The sequence below is a fragment of the Saccopteryx leptura genome, chromosome 5, assembly GCF_036850995.1.
Source record: "Saccopteryx leptura isolate mSacLep1 chromosome 5, mSacLep1_pri_phased_curated, whole genome shotgun sequence".
NCBI classification, from domain to species: domain Eukaryota; kingdom Metazoa; phylum Chordata; class Mammalia; order Chiroptera; family Emballonuridae; genus Saccopteryx; species Saccopteryx leptura.
Genome location: NC_089507.1, coordinates 45,582,469 through 45,605,573, shown reverse-complemented (window position 1 = coordinate 45,605,573; position 23,105 = coordinate 45,582,469). Strand labels below are relative to the sequence as shown.

Below are 23,105 nucleotides of genomic sequence, written 5' to 3'. Positions count from 1 at the left end.
CTATCAACTTGAATATAATTCAAATAAATAAAAAGCATAATGAAAAATAAAGCTATATTTCATCATTATTAAATGTTGAAAAACTGAAAAGGCCAAATTGTTTATGTTATTATAGTCAGAGTTATTCTAGCAAATACATTAAAAGTCATAATGCTGTCATTTTATGTCTCTCTGATGCCCCTGGACTTCTTTCTGTTCTGCAACCATCTCAGATAAGTTATCACTCTCTAATTTTTGTTCTTCCTGTTACTTTGGATGGTATGTTCTTTCTGTAAATGTCCAGGTAGCTGAACATTGTCATCATTCAGATCTCAGCTGAAACACCATCTTTTCAGAATCCTTGCTGACTACTTTTATTTGAACTCCCTGCCCCAGTCACATTCTATCATATGACAGTATTTATGTTTTTAGAGCAGTATTTTTCACCACCAGTTCTCAGACTGATCTTCCAAAAATTCCTTGCCAATGTGCAAAAAAGTTAACCACCCTGATGTTGTGTGAAGATTATTATTACCCAATGATCTTAGTCAAATTCGCTAATGATCAGGGTGATACCTCTTTAGCAGTCTCTGAACAAATTCTCCTATTTCACCAGACCCCAAGTGTAAAACGGTTGAAAAACAGTGTTTTAGAGAACTTAATGCTCTCAGAAATTATCTTTCTTAAGTTCCTGATTACAGTAGTGCCTTGGTTTTAACTGACTTCAGTTATCATCGATTTTGGTTTTCGTCGATTTTTTTTCATGAAATATTTGTCTCGGTTTTTGTTGGTTGCCTTGGGTTTTGTCAGCATGCTCATGTGACCTTGCTGCTACTTTTGCGAAAGTAAAGGGTGACCCACATGTTCTCCTGCTCAGTGCAGCCTTGTTTCTCGTTGTGTGAGCATCACCCCGTGCATCTAGCCAAACAATTCCATTGCTTTTCAGTGTTTTTGTCCTTTTTTTAATTGATTGCAAGTGTTAATACAGTATTTGGATTTACATTGATTCATACAGAAATAATTGCCTTGATTTTTATTGGTTTTGGATTTCGTCGATTGTTTTCAGATGGATTACTGACGAAAACCAAGGTATTACTGTACATACTGTATTCTTCGCTCCATAAGACACACTTTTCCCCCAAAAGTGTAGGGGAAAATTCCTGTGTGACTTATGAAGCAAATGTTTCTTTATTTTTTTTTAGCTGTTGTGGGTTCCTAGACAACTAGAAAAGTATTTATACATTAAAATATGGTCTCATTTGTTAATAACAGTGCTAATAGTTATTAATACTGTTGTTAAGTTTACATTGTTGAAATATTATTGTGGTATATTTTATTAAATATTATAGCACACCATTTGGTTCAGAATATTTTTTTTCTTATTTTCTTCTTTAAAAGCCAGGTGCGTCTTATGGTCCGGCATGTCTTAGGAAGCAAAGAATATGGATGCGTCTTATGGTCAGGCATGTCTTAGGAAGCAAAGAATATGGTAGTTATATGTGTCTCCAGTACAGTCTGGCAAATATAGAAGACCTATATTTATGATTAATATCCAGGATTGAAGTGGAAGATTCTCATCTTAATTGCTGGTGGCTCTTTTTAAATTTTTTAAAATTATATTTACTTAGAAGCATTCAGAATGTCAATGAAACAGTTGCACTTTTGTTTTTTGCAAATAGAGTGATATTCAGTTAACAGAACAATTTTTCATAAAAGCTGCATCAGACACCACGGAAGATAAGACAACCAGCATCTTTGTATATAAGTTATTTGTGCTGTGCACCAACAACCTGATTTAAATTTCCATGCCAATTCACAACCCTGACACTGTACTAGGCAAGGTTAGTGGATATTGAAAATAGTTCCAGGACAGGGCTATCTAAAACACATTCGGCAGTGTGTTAATTATACAAAAAAGATAGAGTTTTTTTTAAAAAACCTTACATTTCAATTGTTTTTCTTTAAAAGGAGTGAGCTGTGTATAAGGAGATTAAATGCTTTGTGGACAGGAACAAAAAACTACATGAGAACCAACTGATTCATCTTCATCTTTTTGTCTTCCTCCTCATCATCCTCTTCATCTCCCTCCTCTTCCTTCTTTTTCTTGCTCTTTCCAGCCTTGCCGACTCCCTGTCCTGCCGCCTCGGGCTTTCCTTTAGCTCGGTGTGCAGCCACCTCATTGCCCAACTTCTCCCTCAGGTCCCCCAACTTCTCCTCATCAGACTGCACCTACCGCAGCAGCGTGACTCCGCGTCTCTCCAGCTTCTCTGTAGAATCGCCAACAGCCAGGCTGGGATGTTCTCCTCTGATTTGGGGGAGATGCTCAGAACAAAACAAGGAAAAGGCCTAGGAGGCCTCCTGGGTGCACTGGGATCCTTGAATTTCTCTCTTGTTTCCCCTTCAGGGGGGATATAAGCTTTTGTTTCTCTTTCATAACGGCCCTTGTCCGCCTTTGCCATGTCTTCAAATTTCCCTTTCCCTTTAGTGGACATGCTCCAAGCACGTCACAGAAAACTGAGAGGTTTTCTCATCTGGGGACTTCTTGCGCTCCCCCTGGCAAGTCTGCACACAGAAAGCACATGATGGCATTTTGCCTTTCGGTTTCTTAAGATCTTCTTTGCCTGTGTTTATTTTTTAAAAAGAATTGTATTGAATTTATTGGGGTGACATTGGTCAATAAAATCATAGAGGTTTCAGGTATACAGCTCCCTCCTACATCATCTGCACACCACTTCTCCCCAGTGGGCACAGAGTTGTCCGGTGCCCGCTGCTGGCACTTGTCCCTGGCTCTGTCTGAGGAGCTCAATGTACTACAGTGGCTGTGAGAATGGGGGCCAGGCCAGCCTCCTCACTCTCTCCGCCCTGTAACATTTCTTTTGTGAATTTTTTGAGAGATAAGGGTGCTTAGGGCCCATTTATCTTTAGATTTCAGAATTTTTATTTTTTATTTAGTGAGAGAGACTGTCCCATGCACCCAGACAGGAATCCACCTGGCAAGTCCACTAGGAGACGATGTTCTGCACATTTGGGGCCCTTGCTCCATTGCAGCCGGAGCCATATTTTAGCACCTGAGGTGGAGGCCGTAGAACCATCCTCAGAGTCCGGGGCCAACTCACTCTCATCGAGCCATGGCTGCAGGAGAAGAGGAGAAAAGAGAGAAGTGAGAAGGAAAGAGGTGGAGAAGCAGATGGGTGCTTTTCCTGTGTGCCCTGACAAGGAATCTAATCCAGGACATCTACATGCCAGCCTGATGCTATACCACTGGGCCAACCGGCCAGGGCCTAGATCTCAACTTTATATTCAATTTTGGAACTCCAGAGAATTCAATACAGCTTATATTTTTATTATTATTTAAACAGAAACTAATCTGTGATCATGAGCTGGTGAGCTTAGAGGTGGGGCACGGGGCATAGTTTTCTTCACTTCACACCTGAGAAAATACATCTCATTCCAATTATATATTAATTTCTGTTTACAGTGGAAAAAGATTTTTTGAACTAATGTCAGAGATTCAAATTTCAATAAACTAAAGCCAAAGGTAAAAGAATAACTGTTAGCATCCTGTTAATACATAGTGTACTTATCTAACTTTAATGTTCGATATTATAAATATATATATATAAACAGCTTTTTACGTAGCTGTAACAAATTTCAAATGCTTTATTAATTCTTTAAACATGTTAAACAAACTTTTAAATAAAATTATCTTTCTCACTTAATTAGTAGAATTACTTAATACTTCCACTTTTCCTTCAATATAATTAGATTTATTGGCTCAGAGTTTTTGTTGTTGCTTAGGTTTTATTTTTTCTTTAGACAAGCAGAAACCCAAGTCTTAGGAAGTCAGCAAACAGACAATTCCAAGGGACCCAAAGATGTTCTTTCCATCTCTCCTATCTGCTTCTTTCTGATAACGGGTTTCAATGATTTTTTTTCAACCTCCCTGCTATCTCTACTGCTCAGGCTATATGAAAGGAAGAAGACGACTGCCAACAGTCCCTTCTATTCACATGAAAAAGGTCCTGTCACATGTAGAAAGACAATTTCAAACAAAATCTCTATTTTTTTCTTTTTCCATTTCTCTAGCCCAACTGCACATTCTTCTTACTTCCCACCCCCCATCAAAAAAAAAAAAATTCTTGCATTGCTCTTTTGTTATCTGTTACCCATCCCTGGACCAACCAAATGCTGCCAGGAGAACTCTGTAATGGATTCTTTTTACAGTTAAGGGACTTCTTTGGTTAGTAGTATAATCCCCAAAGATATGTTAAGTCAAGGTGATGAACCCGGCATGCCCCCCTGAGGTATCTGGACAATTAACAGTTGGTAATTCAGAGTCACTTAATGTTTTCTATCTTAAATTTGGTACTATCATATCTGTGTCTCATAAAAAAATTAGTGGAAGAGGAGAGAAAAGTTTAGAGATACAAATTCTGGAGATAGGAACAAGAATAAGGAAGCTATTTGTAAAGCCAGTAGCCACGGCCACCATCACAGCCACCTGGTCCATGCAGGTTTGAATTTGATTCGGACAGATGGTAATGAAACAATGGAGCCAAGAACTGGTGAGCCATCAGCTTTAATTCTAGCTTGCACCTGGTGGGCAAGTAAAAACACACAGTGGGCTCCAAAACCCACTCATTCAGCCCTCTCAAAGCTACAGACTTATCCGAGATTCCTAGAATCAAAGGTATCTACCTCACCATCCTTATTCACCTCTGTTCCCCAACTCCTTCTCTCTGCACAAGCTCTGCACTAACTGGCTTCTCCTTCAGCATTCTGCCATCTTGGCTGCTTCTCCTCTCCTCCACGTGGCCTTTCTCTGCTCTCCCTCTAATGCTATTCTCAGGAACTGGGAGAGAATAAGCTCCTAGTCTGCCCCATTTTATAGTGTAGAAATCAAAACCTTTAATCCAATATACAAACAAGGAAGTCTCTGATACAAAGTCACTTAGGGTGGGAAAGGCTTAGTCTTAAAACTAAGCCTTAGGGTATAACACTGCTGCCTGCTCACAGCCTGTCCCCCACAACCAATGTAAACTATAAGCAAGCAAACCTATATATCATATTTACAAACTTATATTTGACCAACACTATTTTAATAGTTCAGAGCACAGACATTGACATTGAGCTTCTAATGTAAAGCAATGTCAGTGAGGTTGTGATCACAGAGGACAAATTTGAAAGCTATTTCAGGCAGAATCTAAACAAGGTTAATAAATGACTAAAAAAGTGAAGTGACATTGCAAATGTTAAGGATGACTCCTGTTTCTAGCTTGGTTTATGTCACATAGACAATGACTTCTCAGAAACCATGTGGTATGCACTGAGGGACCTCGAGGAGACCCTCTATACAGGTTTCATGAGAAAACCCTGACCCCCAGTCCTTATGGGTATTTATTGATATACACTGTTGGTCAAATAAGTTTGTAAATATGATATATATGTTTGCTCGCTTGTGACTTATATTGGGTGTGGGGGACAGGCTATAAACAGGCCAGGCCGTTGTAGCCCAAGGTTTGGTTTTAGAACTAAGCTTTTCCCCACACCCTTGACTGATTGTATGATCTGGGTGGTGCACTCTCATGAGGAATCCAATTATGCCTTGGATAAGTGACTTTGTACCAGGAGCTGGCTCACACAGTTCCTGCTATCACGATTGCAGGGTGTAAAGCCAGCAGTCACGGCCAGGGCCACCATCACAGCAGCCCGGCCCATGCAGGTTCGCATTGGATTCAGACAGTCGGTAAAGAAACCATGGAGCCAAAAACTGGTGGGCCATAGCCTTTAATCCTACCTTGCACCCGGCGGGCAAGTAAAAATACACACTGGGCTCCAAAACCCAGTCACACTCAGTGCTCACAAAGCCACTGACTTATCCGAGTTTCCTAGAATCAAAGGTTTCTAGCTCACCAACCTTATTCTCCTCAGTTCCCCATCTCCTTCCTTATCCCAGATACAAACTCTACACAGACTGGCATCTCACTCAGTACTCCGCCATCTTGGCTGCTTCTCCTGGCCTACTCCACGTGGCCTCCTTCTGCTGCTCTCCTCTGCTCTCCCTTGCTAATCTCAGGAACCAAGCCGCAAGTTCCCGTTCTACCCCTATTTTATAGTGTAGCTTCACAATCTTTAATCCAATATACAGAATAGGGTAGTCTCTAATACAAAGTCACTTCTCTGAGGCATGATTGGATTGTACCGCCCTACAGCAAAAAGGGTGGGAAAGGCTTAATCCCAAAACCAAGCCCCAGGTTACAACGATCTCCAACACACATTAATATCACCTGGGCGATGGCCTCTTTAACAAAGTGAGCATAATACATTTTATCTGCCCAACAATCCACCCCTATGCTCACTTTACTACCCACAATTTACATCACCAGCATTACTGTGCAAGGAAATTTGAACATTACACAGATTACAACAGCAAAAATCATACAGTTTCAAGAATTACAAAGGTACATTTCACCAGTCTCTGAGCACTTAGCCCAAAGCGCAAAATGTCCTCGGTCTTCTTTCTAGCCATGGGAAAAGCTTCCCGGGGTAGGGGAGTGCTTCCAGCAAAGCCACCCCCCACCCCCATCAGGGTATTTTACATTGTCCAAAATCCGTAATCCGTAAGTCCATCCAACAATGCCAATGCCCACTCCAGTCGTAGTCCAGGATATCAGTCCACGCACATAGGGCGTCAGCCACCCCCCTCATCCCTGCCATCCTCGCAGGTCTTACACTGTCCCAAAGAGGGGCACGTGGCAATGGCAGTCAGCATTTCCATCTCTGCTCTGGAAAGCATGTCCAGCCCTATGTCCCCAAATCGCAGACCTACCGGGGCCGCAGTAGGTGCTCCTTCCAGCTGGGCTCTCATCTTCTGGAGACTGTAGATCACAACTCCAGCTCGATTCTCCTCATCTTCCAAAGAGGAACTGAAAATACCAGCTCCCGCTGCCAGGCTCAAGCCCTGGGCTGCCGCCGCCTTCTGCTCCACAGACCTTGCAGCTCCAGACCCGGCCTCAGCTTCAGCCTCAGCCCCAGCCTCCTGCCGCTGCTGGCTCTCCGCAACATCCAGGGCAAGCTGCAACTCACGAACCTCTGAATCCTCCTCCAGCGTTTGCTCCATTACCAGGCGAATCTCGAACACCTGGTTGGCCTCCTCCTCAGGTGCTTCCTCCAGCTCCAGGGTCAGCATCTCTTTCACAGAGCTCTCAGTTTCCTCATGCATGGCTGTAAAAGTCAGCCAGCCTACGATCCCCAAAAGGACAGCCATGGGGAACCCTAACACTAGCCAGTCCTCTACTCCACTGCTCAAAGGCTCCTTGCCGATCTGTATCGAATCCTGCCGACTACGCCAAATGTAAAGCCAGCAGTCACGGCCAGGGCCACCATCACAGCAGCCCGGCCCATGCAGGTTCGCATTGGATTCGGACAGTCGGTAAAGAAACCATGGAGCCAAAAACTGGTGGGCCATAGCCTTTAATCCTACCTTGCACCCGGCGGGCAAGTAAAAATACACACTGGGCTCCAAAACCCAGTCACACTCAGTGCTCACAAAGCCACTGACTTATCCGAGTTTCCTAGAATCAAAGGTTTCTAGCTCACCAACCTTATTCTCCTCAGTTCCCCATCTCCTTCCTTATCCCAGATACAAACTCTACACAGACTGGCATCTCACTCAGTACTCCGCCATCTTGGCTGCTTCTCCTGGCCTACTCCACATGGCCTCCTTCTGCTGCTCTCCTCTGCTCTCCCTTGCTAATCTCAGGAACCAAGCCGCAAGTTCCCGTTCTACCCCTATTTTATAGTGTAGCTTCACAATCTTTAATCCAATATACAGAATAGGGTAGTCTCTAATACAAAGTCACTTCTCTGAGGCATGATTGGATTGTACCGCCCTACAGCAAAAAGGGTGGGAAAGGCTTAATCCCAAAACCAAGCCCCAGGTTACAACGATCTCCAACACAAATTAATATCACCTGGGCGATGGCCTCTTTAACAAAGTGAGCATAATACATTTTATCTGCCCAACACAGGGGCTTCCCTGATCCCTTGCCCTTCATGGGAAAAGCTGGTTTTCTGCTTTTCCCTTGTCTTCTTTTGTGGTTTGCCTGTCTTGGTGAGACACCAATAAATAGGATGGCCCCCCATCCTCTGACTCCGCCATTTCTTTATCGTCTGCCCAAATCCAATGGGAACCTGCATGTGAATGGCCACGATGGCGGCTCCTGGCCTTACATACACAAAATAGAAGCAGGGACAAAAATGAGGAAGTTAGGAAGCAGAGAAGACAATGAAGAGAACAGAATGAGGAAGTCAGGAAGGGGAACTTCTTTAGAGCAGATTAAAGGACATGCAAAGAAGCTCAAATGTCAAATGTCGCCACCAATTAATTAATCAGAATTGCTAATTCTATTCCTTTTGTGCTGCATTCAGCACAGTATGTACTGCATTTAGTATATATTTTTGTCTGTAAATCCACTATGACCTTTGCCTCAGGGCATTGAACTCTGTCCCAGTTCTAAGTTCCTATTCAGGGCCTCTACAAGGTTATAAATTACATGGTAATGGTATTAAATGTGTTTCTTGAGTTGAGCATTTTGTCTTGAATCTCAAGAAAAATAAATTATTTCTTTCAAATTTAACAGTAATCAATACATGTAAATACTCTAAGAAGTGATTAAAATCAATGAGAAATTTTACTAAATCTAATGTGGGAGGAAACAGCATAAGAACATAAATACGGGGAGGGTCATTAGCCATGATCAAAATAGGCAAAATAGAGAAATCATTCACAAAGATTAGAGCTGTATGAAGTTAAATTTGAAAAATCAATATAGCAATGTTAATATATAATATTGATCAGCTTATTTCATTTATTGTTAAAAGTGAATATTATGGTTACATTCAATTTATTGCTAAATTTCAATGTTTTAATAAAAGGAATATTTCTGAATGACCTATATTTGTCAAAGATACCTTTACACATGGGTTATGAATGAAGACTGTGATAAGATGCCGAAGAATTGCAAAAATTAACATGAGTATTTTGGAAGGAAGAATTAGGTCCCTGTAAAGCCAGTATCTAAGGCCAGGGCCACTATCACAGCAGCCTTCTGGCCTATGCAGGTTTGCATTGGATTCGGACAGTCGGTAAAGAAACAACGGAGCCAAAAACTGATGGGCTGTTGTAAAGCCAGCAGCCGTGGTCAGGGCCACCATCAGAGCAGCCCAGCCCATGCAGGTTCGCATTGGATTCGGACAGTCGGTAGAGAAACAATGGAGCCACAAACTGGTGGGCCATAGTCTTTAATCTAGCTTGCACCCGGCGGGCAAGTAAAAATACACACTGGGCTCCAAAACCCAGTCACATTCAGTGCTCACAAAGCCACTGACTTATCCGAGTTTCCTAGAATCAAAGGTTTCTAGCTCACCAGACTTATTCTCCTCAGTTCCCCATCTCCTTCCTTATCCCAGATACAAACTCTACACAAACTGGCATCTCACTCAGCACTCCGCCATCTTGGCTGCTTCTCCTGGCCTCCTCCACGTGGCCTCCTTCTGCTGCTGGCTCTACTCTCTCTGCTCTCTCATGCTAACCTCAGGAACCAAGAGCCAAGTCCCATTCTGCCCCCATTTTATAGTGTAGCTTCACAACCTTTAATCCAATATACAAAATAGGGTAGTCTCTAATACAAAGTCACTTCTCTGAGGCATGATTGGATTGTACCGCCCTACAGCAAAAAGGGTGGGAAAGGCTTAATCCCAAAACCAAGCCCCAGGTTACAACGATCTCCAACACATTAATATCACCTGGGCGATGGCCTCTTTAACAAAGTGAGCATAATACATTTTATCTGCCCAACAGCTGTCATCTTTAATTCTAGCTTGCACCCGGCGGGCAAGTAAAAATACACACTGGGCTCCAAAACCCACTCACATTCAGTGCTCACAAAGCTACTGACTTATCCGAGTTTCCTAGAATCAAAGGTTTCTAGCTCACCAGCCTTATTCTCCTCAGTTCCCCATCTCCTTCCTTATCCCAGATACAAACTCTACACAAACTGGCATCTCACTCAGCACTCCGCCATCTTGGCTGCTTCTCCTGGCCACATGGCCTCTTTCTGCTCTCTGCTCTGCTCCCTCTGCTCTCTCATGCTAATCATCTCAGGAACCAAGAGAGCAAACTCCTATTCTGCCCCTATTTTATAGTGTAGAAATCCAAACCTTTAATCCAATATACAAAATAGAGAAGTCTCTAATACAAAGTCACTTCTCTGAGGCATGATTGGATTGTACCGCCCCACATCAAAAAGGGTGGGAAAGGCTTAATCCCAAAACCAAGCCCCAGGCTACAATGATCCTGCCTGCCCCCAACACACATTAATATCACCTGGGCAACGGCCTCCAGGTGGGCAGCATTATCTTTAACAAAGTGAGCATAATATATTTCATCTGCCCAACAGTCCCCTTACCCCTCCTGTCTGAAAAGAAAAAAATAACTAATCATAGTTTAACTATAGTTCTCTGGAAGGACTGAGGCCACTACTGTACTTGCTAGACAACAAAGAACTTCCTCTTCCCCTTCAATAAGATCCTTTAGGAGACAAATGTTTACATATCCTGCACTGATTTAACTCTTCCTCCCCTCCTGGAGTCCTGAGAGTGACATATACCTCTAGACAAAGGGATCATAAGCCAACACCCCCGTGCTTGTAAAACCTGCATTCTATAACCCTTTATATGCTTTCTAATAATCATCGCTTTTGAAATCCTTTATATCAATATGTATAAAAACTTGTAAACTAAACAAGTGGGGACTAGCTTATTAGGTTTCCTTATAAGCTAGGCCCAACACTTTTAGCAAGGGTATTTTCATTTGGCCTCTCTGCTTATCCTAAACTAACCATTTTGCTGTGGCGACAGGGATAGGGGTTAGACACTAGAAGATTTGGAAATGTCTTTAATATGTAAAACGACATTTATCGCTATTGTGTTACCTTATAAGTTTTAACATGTAAGAATGTCTTTTTCCTTTTAATAGATCCTATAGAATGTTGTAAGCTTGTTAATGATTGACTATTGTGTCATGCTCCCCCTCCTTTCCCCTCCAACCTGTATGTGATCAAATGTATATAACTAGCCTCAGAGCTATATTCGAGGCTGCACAATTTGGGTTAGCTATACCCCATGTAAGTCATATGTAGCTAGCTTATTAATAAATCTCCTCCTAAAACTTCTTCTGTATCCTGCCTTGGTGTCTCTACGTAACCCACGGAATTAAGGTAATATACTTTATAACAGACCAAATTCACAAAGTGATTTTAAATCACTGTAAACTGATTTTTTGTTCCTAATGGTATATATATTAAAAAGGAATACAAAGAGAATAAAATGATCAAACAACTATTAGTAATCATATTTTTGAATAATGGTATTATTTCTCTGAGTGTGCTATACAGGACAAAACAAATAATAATAGTCATGTGATTGAAACATCAGGTTTGGTCATGAGAAAAGGAGACACATATAAAAGAAAAATTTGATTAGGTAAAAATCCTGAATTTGTTAAATTTGAGTTAGAGTGTGTTGGGCAGATGGGATATGTTATGCTCATTTTGTTGAGGATGGCGCTGCCCACGTGGACACCCGTCACCCAGGTGATATTAATGTGTTGGGGGCAGGCTATGGGCAGGCAGGATCCTTGTGGGCAGGCAGGGGCTTGGTTTTAGGACTGAGACTTTCACACCCTTTTTGTTGGGGGGTGGTACAATCCAATCATGCCTCAGATAAGTGACTTTGTATTAGAGACTTTCCTATTTGTATATTGGATTAAAGGTTTTGATTTCTACACTATAAAGTGGGGCAGACCAGGAGCTTGCTCGCTCGGTTCCTGAGATTAGCATTAGAGAGAGCAGAGAGCAGAGAAAGGCTACGTGGAGGAGGCCAGGAGAGGCAGCCAAGATGGTGGAGTGCTGAGTGAGAAGCCAGTTTGTGCAGAGTTTGTGCAGGGAGAAGGAAGGAGATGGGGAACAGAGATGAATAAGTCTGGTGAGCTAGAAACCTTTGATTCTAGGAAACTCAGATAAGTCAGTAGCTTTGTGAGCACCGAATAAGTGGGTTTTGGAGCCCAGTGTGTATTTTTACTTGCCTGCCGGGTGCAAGCTAGGATTAAATATGATGGCCCATCAACTTTTGGCTCCGTTTTTTCATTACCATTTATCCTAATCCAATGCGAACCTGCATGGGCCAGGTGGCTGTGATGGTGGCCTTGGATACTGGCTTCACAAGTGTACACATAAAAATATGATATATTGTATATATTTTTAAATATGTCCTCCCTTTAAAAAAAAAAGCTTACACAAGAACAATAAATACTCTTTTCAAACAGGTTTTGGTGTCCAAATACTATTTCTATCAAAGGAACTAGAGCTCCTCAAAAACATATCTAAATTTTATTTTATTTTTATTTTTTAAGACTTTATTCAATTTTTACAGAGGAAAGAGAGAAAGAGTGAGAGAAGGGGGAGGAGCAGGAAGCATCAACTCCCATATATGCCTTGACCAGGCAAGCCCAGGCTTTCGAACAGGCGTCCTCAGTGTTCCAGGTTGACACTTTATCCCACTGAGCCACCACAGGTCAGGCAAAAAAATATTTAGATTTTAAACTGGAGTCAAAAATATAGAAGTTGAGCCTAAAACACGTTATCAGTCCAGACAGTGAGGAAGCAAACACTATTGGGATCAGGTTAAAAGGACTTAGAAGCCAACCTACCTGTAATTATTTTTGTTGTTTAAAACATATCAAATATTTAAATCCATAATTTCTTAATATATGTTAAAATCTAATATATATTTTTTCAAGGATTCTAAGAAACCAACTACTTATTTTGACATCTAATATGTAAATAAAGACTCAAACTCTATCTGTGGTTTTAGCCTACATTCTCTGAACTCAGATAAACAAAGAATCAATGGGGAAGAATTTTTTAACTATCTTAGTATTTCTGATAATAACTGAAAATAAATATTGAATAGAAAATCACCCTTTTGCAGCCTTTATGAAACAATAAATCTATCAGTGATCATCATGGCTGCTAAATTCACAAAAACTGAGACAAGCAGATATATGACCCTTCTGATAAAAATATGCCATCATTCATCAAGTAGCTTTGCCCCCCCAAATTAATCCTCAATATGATCAATTATAGAAAAATAACAGAGGATGCAATTAGAAAAATTCAGGCTGTGGAAAACTCTATAATACAAACTATAAGGTTTTGTCAACAAATAAAATGCAAGAACAATAACAGTGAGATGGAGGTAGAAGTTACCAACCAAAAGAGACTTTAAAAAATTATCTACCGATTGCTATACATGGAACTGATATGGAACCAGATTTGAAGAATAAAATCGTTAAAAAGAGCGAGATGTAATTGAAAATTTTAATCTTTTATGTACAATTATATTACGAATTCTTGTTAGTGTTTTATGTAATACTATAGGTTATAATTCTAAATGAGTCTTTTATCAATACATTAAAATAATTATAGATGATATAACATGATGTCTTGTGTTTTCTCACTCTATATATATTGTATATAAAGAGAGAGATATATATATATATATATATAGAGAGAGAGAGAGAGAGAATATATGTATATGAGAAAAGAAGAGGAATATGAGAATTTAGGATATAGATCAGGGGTAGTCAACCTTTTTATACCTACCACCTACTTCTATATCTGTTAGTAATAAAATTTTCTAATCGCCCACCGGTTCCACAGTAATGATGATTTATAAAGTAGGGAAGTAATTTACTTTATAAAATTTATAAAACAGAGTTACAGCAAGTTAAAGCATATAATAATAATTATTTACCAAGTACTTTATGATGGATTTTCGCTGTTTGGCAGAATAAATCTTTATAAAACAACTTACTATAGTTAAACCTATCTTTTTATTTATACTTTGGTTGCTCTACTACTGCCCACCATGAAAGCTGGAACACCCACTAGTGGGTGGTAGGGACCAGGTTGACTACCACTGGATAAGTTGAATCCCATTAAACATGAGTTGGTAATTATTAAGATGACCAACTTTTTTTACAGTGAAAAGGACAAAAATAAATTGAAGAAAACAATATTATAAATAAAAGAAACATTTTATTCATTGCAACAATAATACACTATAATATGATAAATGCATAATAAAACATTTGTAATATTTTATATTATAAGTATGCTTACATGCATATTAATTTTTAATAATTGTAAGAAAAATGTACTCATTTAGATACAAATACGTCACACCACACTCAATGGACAGACTCTGCATCAATCAAATATGAACATTTACAGATTAGTCTTCCAATATCAAAAAGGAGGACATGTAGGAGGACACTTCTCAAGGGAAGATGGAACTTACAAAAGAAGGGCTGTCCTCCCTAAAGGACATAAACTATTGCCTGGGTCTTGAAAGCTACCTTTAACTAGAACACAAATCCAAAGCAAAAGTAGAGTGGAGTCTCTAAGGAGTGAAATGCCAAGGGAAAAAAGTTTCAAGAACTCTTCTGTTTCTTGTGTCTTCCCCTAGTAGCTCCTTGGCCCAAGTTCTCTAGTTTTGTTATCTTTTATATCTTCTGCTTGGGAGAAATAATCTATTCAATTAAGTTAATGAATTAGATGGAAAGAAAGAAAGGGGTTATAAAACTATTTTTACGATTACAAAAATTACCCTTGACCAGTTGAACTGAACCTTGGAATAAAACTTGTAGCAAAATTACAAGGAGATAAGAGCAAAGGTCAGATATGTAATTATTACTTTCCCAGGATTCTATCTGAAAAAGAAGAACTAGGGAAGGCAATAAAAAAACTGATCTGCAATTGTTCTGGTTTGTATTATATTTATTCTTTCAGTAGTGTTTAGTATCTATGAAAACCAACCAAATTACCAAATCCTTAATAATTTACAAAATATGAGTATTTTTTAAACTACAGAATCTAATAGCTAACTATGTAATCATTTTTAGAATTTAGAAATAAAATACTTAAGCACTTGGAATTTTAAAAATATTATAGAAAGTACTTAACAACCTAAATATCTGATTATTTAGAAAATATTTATATCAGTAATTAAGATTCTTCATGAACATTCTATTTCTCTTGTTTTAGTAGACACATAGCATATTACCCTCTCCCCTACGACCTTGATATTTTCATGTCAGTATTTTTACAATTTCACTGTCTATTTTCAAGCGTTCTATTCTATTTATTCTATTTTATATAGTTTTGTTCTATTCCATTCCATTCCTTTTCATTCCATTCCATTCTATTCTCTTCTCTTCTTGGAGGACCTATCTTAATGATTGTAGATTCATCAGTCCTAGTACCTAGAAGGGCTAGTCTTCTATTCTTATTCTCATTCTTCAGAAACACCTTGGTTATGCTTGGCTCTTTACACTTCCATATTAGTAGAGACATCTGAAGTTTATTTTCTGCATTTATGTATCTAATACATATAAGTGGTCTTGTGCTGGAAACCTTATTATATTTCTTGGTTTTGTTTACACAACATTATGATCCTAAGAGCTATCCAGTTCTGTGTGTATATAAAGACATTCTTTCTAGTTACTGCATGACATGTTGTAGAGCATAACCACCACATTAATTTGTCCATTCTCCCAGTGACAGTTAGATTGCCTCTAACTCCTTTCAACTACAAACTGTCATCCATATTTCTTTACATCCTGTTTAGAATTCCTTGGGGAGACATACCTTGGAGCTGGATTGCTGAGTTGTAGGTGGGGCATCATTCCAGTAAAGCCTAAGCTCTTCCTTGATCAGGTGTCCCCAGTTTAACTTCCGCATGCAGTGAGTGGGACACTTCTGCTTAACAGCAGGGCTGGCAGCCTCTTCAAGACTATTCTTGAGGCAGCTATGAGGATTCTACTTATTGGTACTAAGATCAATTGCCACCAGAGGGAAGACAAGACCGACACACAAGTTAGTTGCAAGAATCACACAGGCAGTTTATTACTCACAGATCCTATGGCGTATCTGTGTACAGTTTAATGGGGCCCCATCAGTGTGCTCCTCTCAGCTGTTTTTGGTAAGAGCATCATGGAAACAGTCCACGTTCAATGTTGGAGTCTGGACGAGTAACTGCAGCTGGGGACCCCTTGGCTTCAGTACTCTTTCTGGCATACGCCTTCTAACCAGTGTTAATCTACAGAATTGTCACATCAAGCCTCTTTTAGGGAGTTCTTCACAGGAAGCTGTTTTTATTGATATATAATTTCACACACATACTAACTGGGCCCTGCCCTGAAGGCATAGTCTTGCCTATCACATCCCTATACACTACATTAGCTCCCACCCAGAGGGCATAGCCTTATTCACTTGCCTTCAGGGCTTTTAATACTATATCCTAACTTATTTCTATATATCTTCTATATTTTTTAATATTTCTATACATTCAATTACTATAACATTGTATTACTGTAACAGGCGTACTTATTTTCATGAAGTAGTATAAGACATCCTGACAATGACAATTTCAACATTGATATACAAGATTCTTTTTTACTAAATATCTTCCAGTACTTGGAGTTATAAAACTATATCCTTTTCACCCAATCTGATGAATATAAACAGATTTCAAATTTTATTTTAATTTGTGCAATTACAAATAAGTCTGAGCATCTCTCCACGTACCTATTAGTCACTTGGTTTATTTCCTCATTTGCATTTTATAACTTGAGCTTTTTTGGAGGGTCATACTTACAAAGATTGAAAATCATATTAGCATGACCAAGCAATGGTGCAGTGAATAGAGTGTTGAACTGGGACACACAGAGGACCCAGGTTCAAAACCCCAAGGTCACCAGCTTGAACACGGGCTCGCCAGCTCGAGCATGGGGTTGCTGGCTTGAGCGTGGGATCATAGACATGACCGCATGGTCACTGGCTTGAGCCCAGAGGTCATTGGCTTATGCAAGGGGTCACTCGCTCTACTGTAGACTCCTGGTTAAGGCACGTATGAGAAAGCAATCAATGAACAACTAAGGTGTCACAACAAAGACTTGATGCTTCTTATCTCTCTCTCTTCTTGTATGTCTGTCCCTGTCTGTCCCCCTGCTCTGTCTCTGTCACAAACACAAAAAAATAAAATCATATTAATACCTTTTCATCAATAACATTGAATCCTGAATCCTGAACCTAATACCACAAAAAGAACATTATTTTATTTTGATCTATGAATTCAATCACAACTGCAAAAACTGAGATGTTTGCTCATGCTAAAAAAAGGAACACAAAGATGCCAAAGAAAATAAATCTGAAAGAAGATTCTTAAACTAGAAAATAAAAAATAAGCATACTAGAGAAAGAGAAACCAAAGGAAGATATTAATAATACCATAGTAGCTCTCATGAAATTACAACAGAAAATAACAACTTTTAAAATTTTTATCAAGAGAGAAAAAGATAAAAAGTATTATTAGGGAATCTAAAAAGTATAAGTAGTTATTGTATACAATTATACCACCAAGGCATTTGAAGATAAAAATTAAATTATCAAATTTCTTATTCATAAACTCAAATGATTATTTTCATTAAAAAGCACAAAGAAGAACGATTATTATATAAAGAGTCTCTACCAAATGCAAGATTGGAATAATGAAATTCTAGTCAATATAATAACTAATAAAAATGAGTATGAATACATAAAAGAAAATGAAAATTATTATTTTTAGAGATTACATAATTTTCAACCTAAAAATAAAAATTTAAACTGAGGCACTATTAGATCTACTAATTATTAAGATAACCAATACTAATCAGCAGTAAAAGTCAACACAAACCAGATGCAAAAGAAAACATACTATTAGCTTGGAAGTTATTACTCTGTTTTATCAAATAAAGTCAAATAAATTGAAAAATCAACAACACTTCTAAGATCCTTAATAGAGAGAAGAACAGAGGGCCACCTGCAGTCCCAAAGTTGAAAAGACAGGAAAATATAGAAAAGGGCCACTTCCGAGAGGGCTCATGTTGCAGGACCCAATGCCAGGGTGGGAAAGCCTGAATGGTAATTGAGGAAATGCTGGAACTCACACTCTGGACAGCTCTGAGCATTAAAAATTCCAAGGCGGTCCAGCCAAAGGGGGAACACAATATTGTGAGGTTTACCTCCAAGAGCTTGACCAGGTTCTCATAGTATACATAGGAGGAAAATACTTTTGAACTTCCAGCAGGGGAAAGAGAAAAAGGGCCATTTTGAATTGCAGCAGAACATTCTGTTCCTCTTAACAAGGCTGCCATCAGGGGAAACTAGTTAACCAGTGCCTAACCTGCTGGACTGTTAGCAGAGACTAACTGACCTCAAGAAGGTTAATAACTTAACTCAAACTCTAGCCTTCCATGTGAGAGAAAGAAAATACCAAACTTCAGCCCACTCTAGCTATTCTGTTCCATCTAAAGAGGGATGGGGAAAAATTAAAAAATTTTATAAAGCACACAGTTCAGAGTAAAACACTAAAACCAAATGACAGGAAAATAGAACACTTCTCTTTCCCCCAACAACTCACCACCACACAATTAACAACCTCTTTAGAAGAAGTTTTGTCTCTTTTTTAGCCAGTACATTATGCCCGGTCAACAAGGAAAAAATCACAAAGCATACTAAAATACAAAAAAAAGAACAAACAAAAAAACCCAAAAACAGTTTAAAAAGACTGAACAATCAGAACAAGACACAGCAAGTATTGTAACGCCAGTGGTCAAGGCCAGGAAGGTTCACACTGGATTCAGACATACCACAGAAGAAAACCACTGAGCCACAAGGTGCTGGGCCATTCCTGTTTATTGGATCCTCCCAAGGGCAGGCAAATTAACAAGCAGGGTAGTAGGGGGAAATTGCCTCTCGGGGTGGCAGGTGAGCAATCAGAAAAACTAACCTAAGGGGAAAGTACCACTAGCCTTAAATAAGCTACAAACACATGTGACTTTCTGCCATGTGCTCACACAGTAATTACGCAAAGTACTTGAAGCCAGAAAACAAGCGAGCAAGCCTAACCACAGCTGTTTTCTCTGCAAAGTATGTTGGAATTATCAGACTGAGAATTTAAAACAACTGTGATTAATATGCTCAATTGGATAAAGCAGAAAGCATACAAGAACCACAAGAATCCATCTAAATAGACAGAAGGAAATCATTTGGATGAACAAATAGAAATGCTAGAGATTAAAAAAACAACTCTGTAACAGAAATGAGGGATACCTTTGATGGGCTTAGTAAATAGAACACAGCTGATGGAATACTCTCTTAGCTTAAGGACATAGCAATAGAAACTTTGAAAACTTGAAAATCAAAAAGAATAAACATTAATAAAGTAGGAGAGAAAACACTGCAATATATAAATGTATTAAATAAACACTTTGTACACTTTGAACTTATACAATATTCTATGTCAATATCATCAATAAAAATTTTTAATTCTAAAATGTCTAAGAATAAAACTAATATGGCCCTGGCCAGTTGGCTCAGCAGTAGAGCATTGCCCGGCATGTAGATATCCTGGTTCCATTCCCATTTCTATTCCCAGTCAGGGTACAAAGAAGAAGCGAACATCTACTTCTTCACCCCTCACACTCCCCCTTTTGCTCTTTCCCTCCCACAGCCATGACTCTATTGCAGGGGTCAGGAACCTTTTTGGCTGAGAGAGCCATGAACGCCACATATTTTAAAATGTAATTCCATGAGAGCCATACAACGACCCGTGTATGTTATGCATTATCCAATAAAAATTTGGTGTTGTCCCAGAGGACAGCTGTGATTGGCTCCAGCTACCCGCAACCATGAACATAAGCGGTAGGAAATGAATGGATTGTAATACATGAGAATGTTTTATATTTTTAACGTTATTATTATTTTTTTTATTAAAGATTTGTCTGCGAGCCAGATGCAGTCACCAAAAGAGCCACATCTCGCTCATGAGCCATAGGTTCCCAACCCCTGCTCTATTGGTACGAGTGCTTTAGCCCCAGGCACTGAGGATGGTTCCATAGAGCCTCCACCTCAGGTGTTAAAAATAGCTCAGTTAACAGCATAGCCCCAAATGGGCAGAGCATCTGTCCCAGACAGCAATATCTGGGTGGATCTCTGTTTGGGCATATGCAGGAGTCTATCTCTCTATCTCCCCTCCTATCACTTAGAAACAAAAAGAAAAAAATTTAAAAATAAAGAATAAAACTAATAAGAAATTTATATGAATTGAATGAAAAATAAATGTGAAGCAGCTGTGTTAGGCTCGCTCACTAGTGTACTGGCTCCTAGCACTTTGCCTGATTGGTGCGCGAGTGAGTGGCTGCGCCACGTGTATATGGCCTAAGTAAGGCTATGGGTGCTTGCGCTCCAGAGAGAGGGGGGATTGTGGGTGGCAGGTTGCCTGTCCACCATGGTGAGAGGCCATTCTTGCTGTTTGTGTGCCAGAGAAGAGATTTTCCCCGGCTGGTGTGCTTGTCCGCAGTTGTGAGACTTTATTAAACGGAATGGCCCAACGCTTTCTGGCTCTGCCAGTTTCTCTACCCTCTGCCTGAATCTAATGTGGACCTGCCTGGACTCGACCACCGACATTATATTAATAATTAAAAAACAAGCAAACAAACAAACAATATCTATGAATCTTTCGGTCAAGGTGGCAGCAGAGGTGAACGTTGCACTTGCCTTCTTCCACAACCACATCAAAATTACAACTTGTGTACAAAACAACTATCGTTCAGAAACCCCTGAAATTCGGCTGAATAGAAGTCCTAAAACTAGAGAAATAAAGAAACCACACAGAGACTGGTAGGAGGACCGGAGACATGAAATGGACTGATCCCAAACCCACACGTGGCAGATAAAAATCAGTAGGGACATCTTGGCTGAAGAGGTACCTCTGAGGAGAAAGTCCCTGCCCTGAACAGGCCCCCTGCGCAGGGGTTCCAGTGTCAGGAAGAGAAATCATAACTTCTGCTTAAGAACCAGCGGGGACTGAGGCTTAGGGAGACAGAGGGCAGCTGGAGTTGCAGCAGTTCCTCTTAAAGGGCCCATACACAGACATACTCAGATTCACCACCTCTGAGCTCCACTCCTGGGGCAGCTGCATGAAAGACACAGAGGGAGGAACTAAATTGTCTGGCAGCAGAGGGAGAGCTGGGGGGCAGCTTTCTCCCAGGCAGAAGTACTGGCAGAGGCCATTGTGCTTTTGATGAGCCCTCCCTGCATGGAGCAGGCAGGCAGATGCAATAGCTGAGTCTCCATCGTTGTAGCTCACCCTATGTGCCCTGCCATCCTGATTCCTTGAGGCCCCACCCCATCCAACATTCAGACCTACCCATGCTGTTTCCAATGGCCTTTCCGTACAAGTGGGCTGTCTTGGCTTTTGCATCAGATTTTCCTATAATCTCTCAAACAAGCAGCATGCCCCATACCTCTCTCTCTATGTGGCTCTGAGCCTGGTGCTAGCAGCAGCCAGCCTTGGTTTGCAGCTTGGCTCCATCTGGGTGCCTCCAGTCCAAGTACAAATAACAGCCATCCCCAGAGCACTTTGTAGCTCAGGGGTCCCCAAACTACGGCCCGCGGGCCACATGCGGCCCCCTGAGGCCATTTATCCGGCCCCCGCCGCACTTCTGGAAGGGTACCTCTTTCATTGGTGGTCAGTGAGAGGAGCATAGTTCCCATTGAAATATTGGTCAGTTTGTTGATTTAAATTTACTTGTTCTTTATTTTAAATATTGTATTTGTTCCCGTTTTGTTTTTTTACTTTAAAATAAGATATGTGCAGTGTGCATAGGAATTTGTTCATAGTTTTTTTTATAGTCCGGCCCTCCAACGGTCTGAGGGACAGTGAACTGGCCCCCTGTGTAAAAGTTTGGGGACCCCTGTTGTAGGTCATGCCAGACAGCCCTGGGCATGACCTTGGCCTGCACTTCCAGGACCGCCCCAGAGCCAGTGCACCCATGGGCAGCTTCAGACCACATCAAAGAATCACCACCCAAAACACCTCCACAAGCAACACACTCTAAAGGCAGACTCAGCCAGGACTGAAGCCCTGCTGAAGTAAGTCCTGCTCTGTAGAGCCGACTCCTGCACAGCAGATCCTCCATGGTGGTCAGTGTTTGCAGCCAGTCTCTGTAGTCAATCAGCCTGAGAGTAAGTACCTCCCACTGGTGTGCCAACAATGATCAAGGCTCAATTACAGAGAAGGGTCTACACAACCAACATGGGGTATACACCTCAAGTACCCAGCTTGGATGATCGAGAAGGCTGTGCAAATGTATCCAGCAGAACACCCACTACATAAGCCACTCTACCAAGCCTGGGAGATGTCACAGCTCTACCTAATATATAGAAACAAACACTGGAAGACTGCCAAAATGAGGAGACAAAGAAATATGTCTTAAATTAAAAAGAAAAAAAGAACAAAATTCCAGTAAAAGAACTAAACAAATGGAGACAAACAATATATTAAATGCAGAATTCAAAACACTGGTTAGCCTGATCAGGCAGTGGCACAGTGTATATAGAGTGTTGGCCTGGGTTGCTGAGGATCCAGGTTCAAAACCTCTAGGTAGCTGCTTGAGCACAGGCTCACCAGCTTGAGCACAGGGTCGCCAGCTTAAGTGCCAGGAAGTACACAGAGTCCCAAACAAGATGAACCCAAAGAGGCTCACTCTCAGACACATCATAATTAAAATGAAAAAGGTTAAAGACAAAAAGAGAATCTTAAAAGAAGCAAGAGAAAAGCAGTTAGTTGCCTGCAAGCGGGCTTCCCTACGACTGTCAGCTGACTTCTCAACAGAAACTTTGCAGGCTAGAAGAGATTGGCAAGAAATATTCAGTGATAAAAAGCAAGGGACTACAACCAAGACTACTCTACCCAGCAAAGCTATCATTTAGTCAAAGGACAGATAAAGAGCTTCCCAGACAAGAAAATCTAAAGGAGTTCATAACCACCAAACCAATACCATATCAAATGTTTAAGGGTTTTTCTTGAGAAAAATTTAAAAATATAAAATATATGAACAACAAAATGACAATAAATAAATATCTCTCAACAATTGAATCTAAAAAACAAAATGAACAAAC

General features: G+C 40.2%; 1 pseudogene; it reads right to left on the bottom strand.

The window, feature by feature from the left end:
• Nucleotides 1-1,998: 1,998 nt before the first annotated feature.
• On the bottom strand, nt 1,999-22,123 carry LOC136406470 (high mobility group protein B1-like; annotated as a pseudogene).
• Nucleotides 22,124-23,105: the final 982 nt, after the last annotated feature.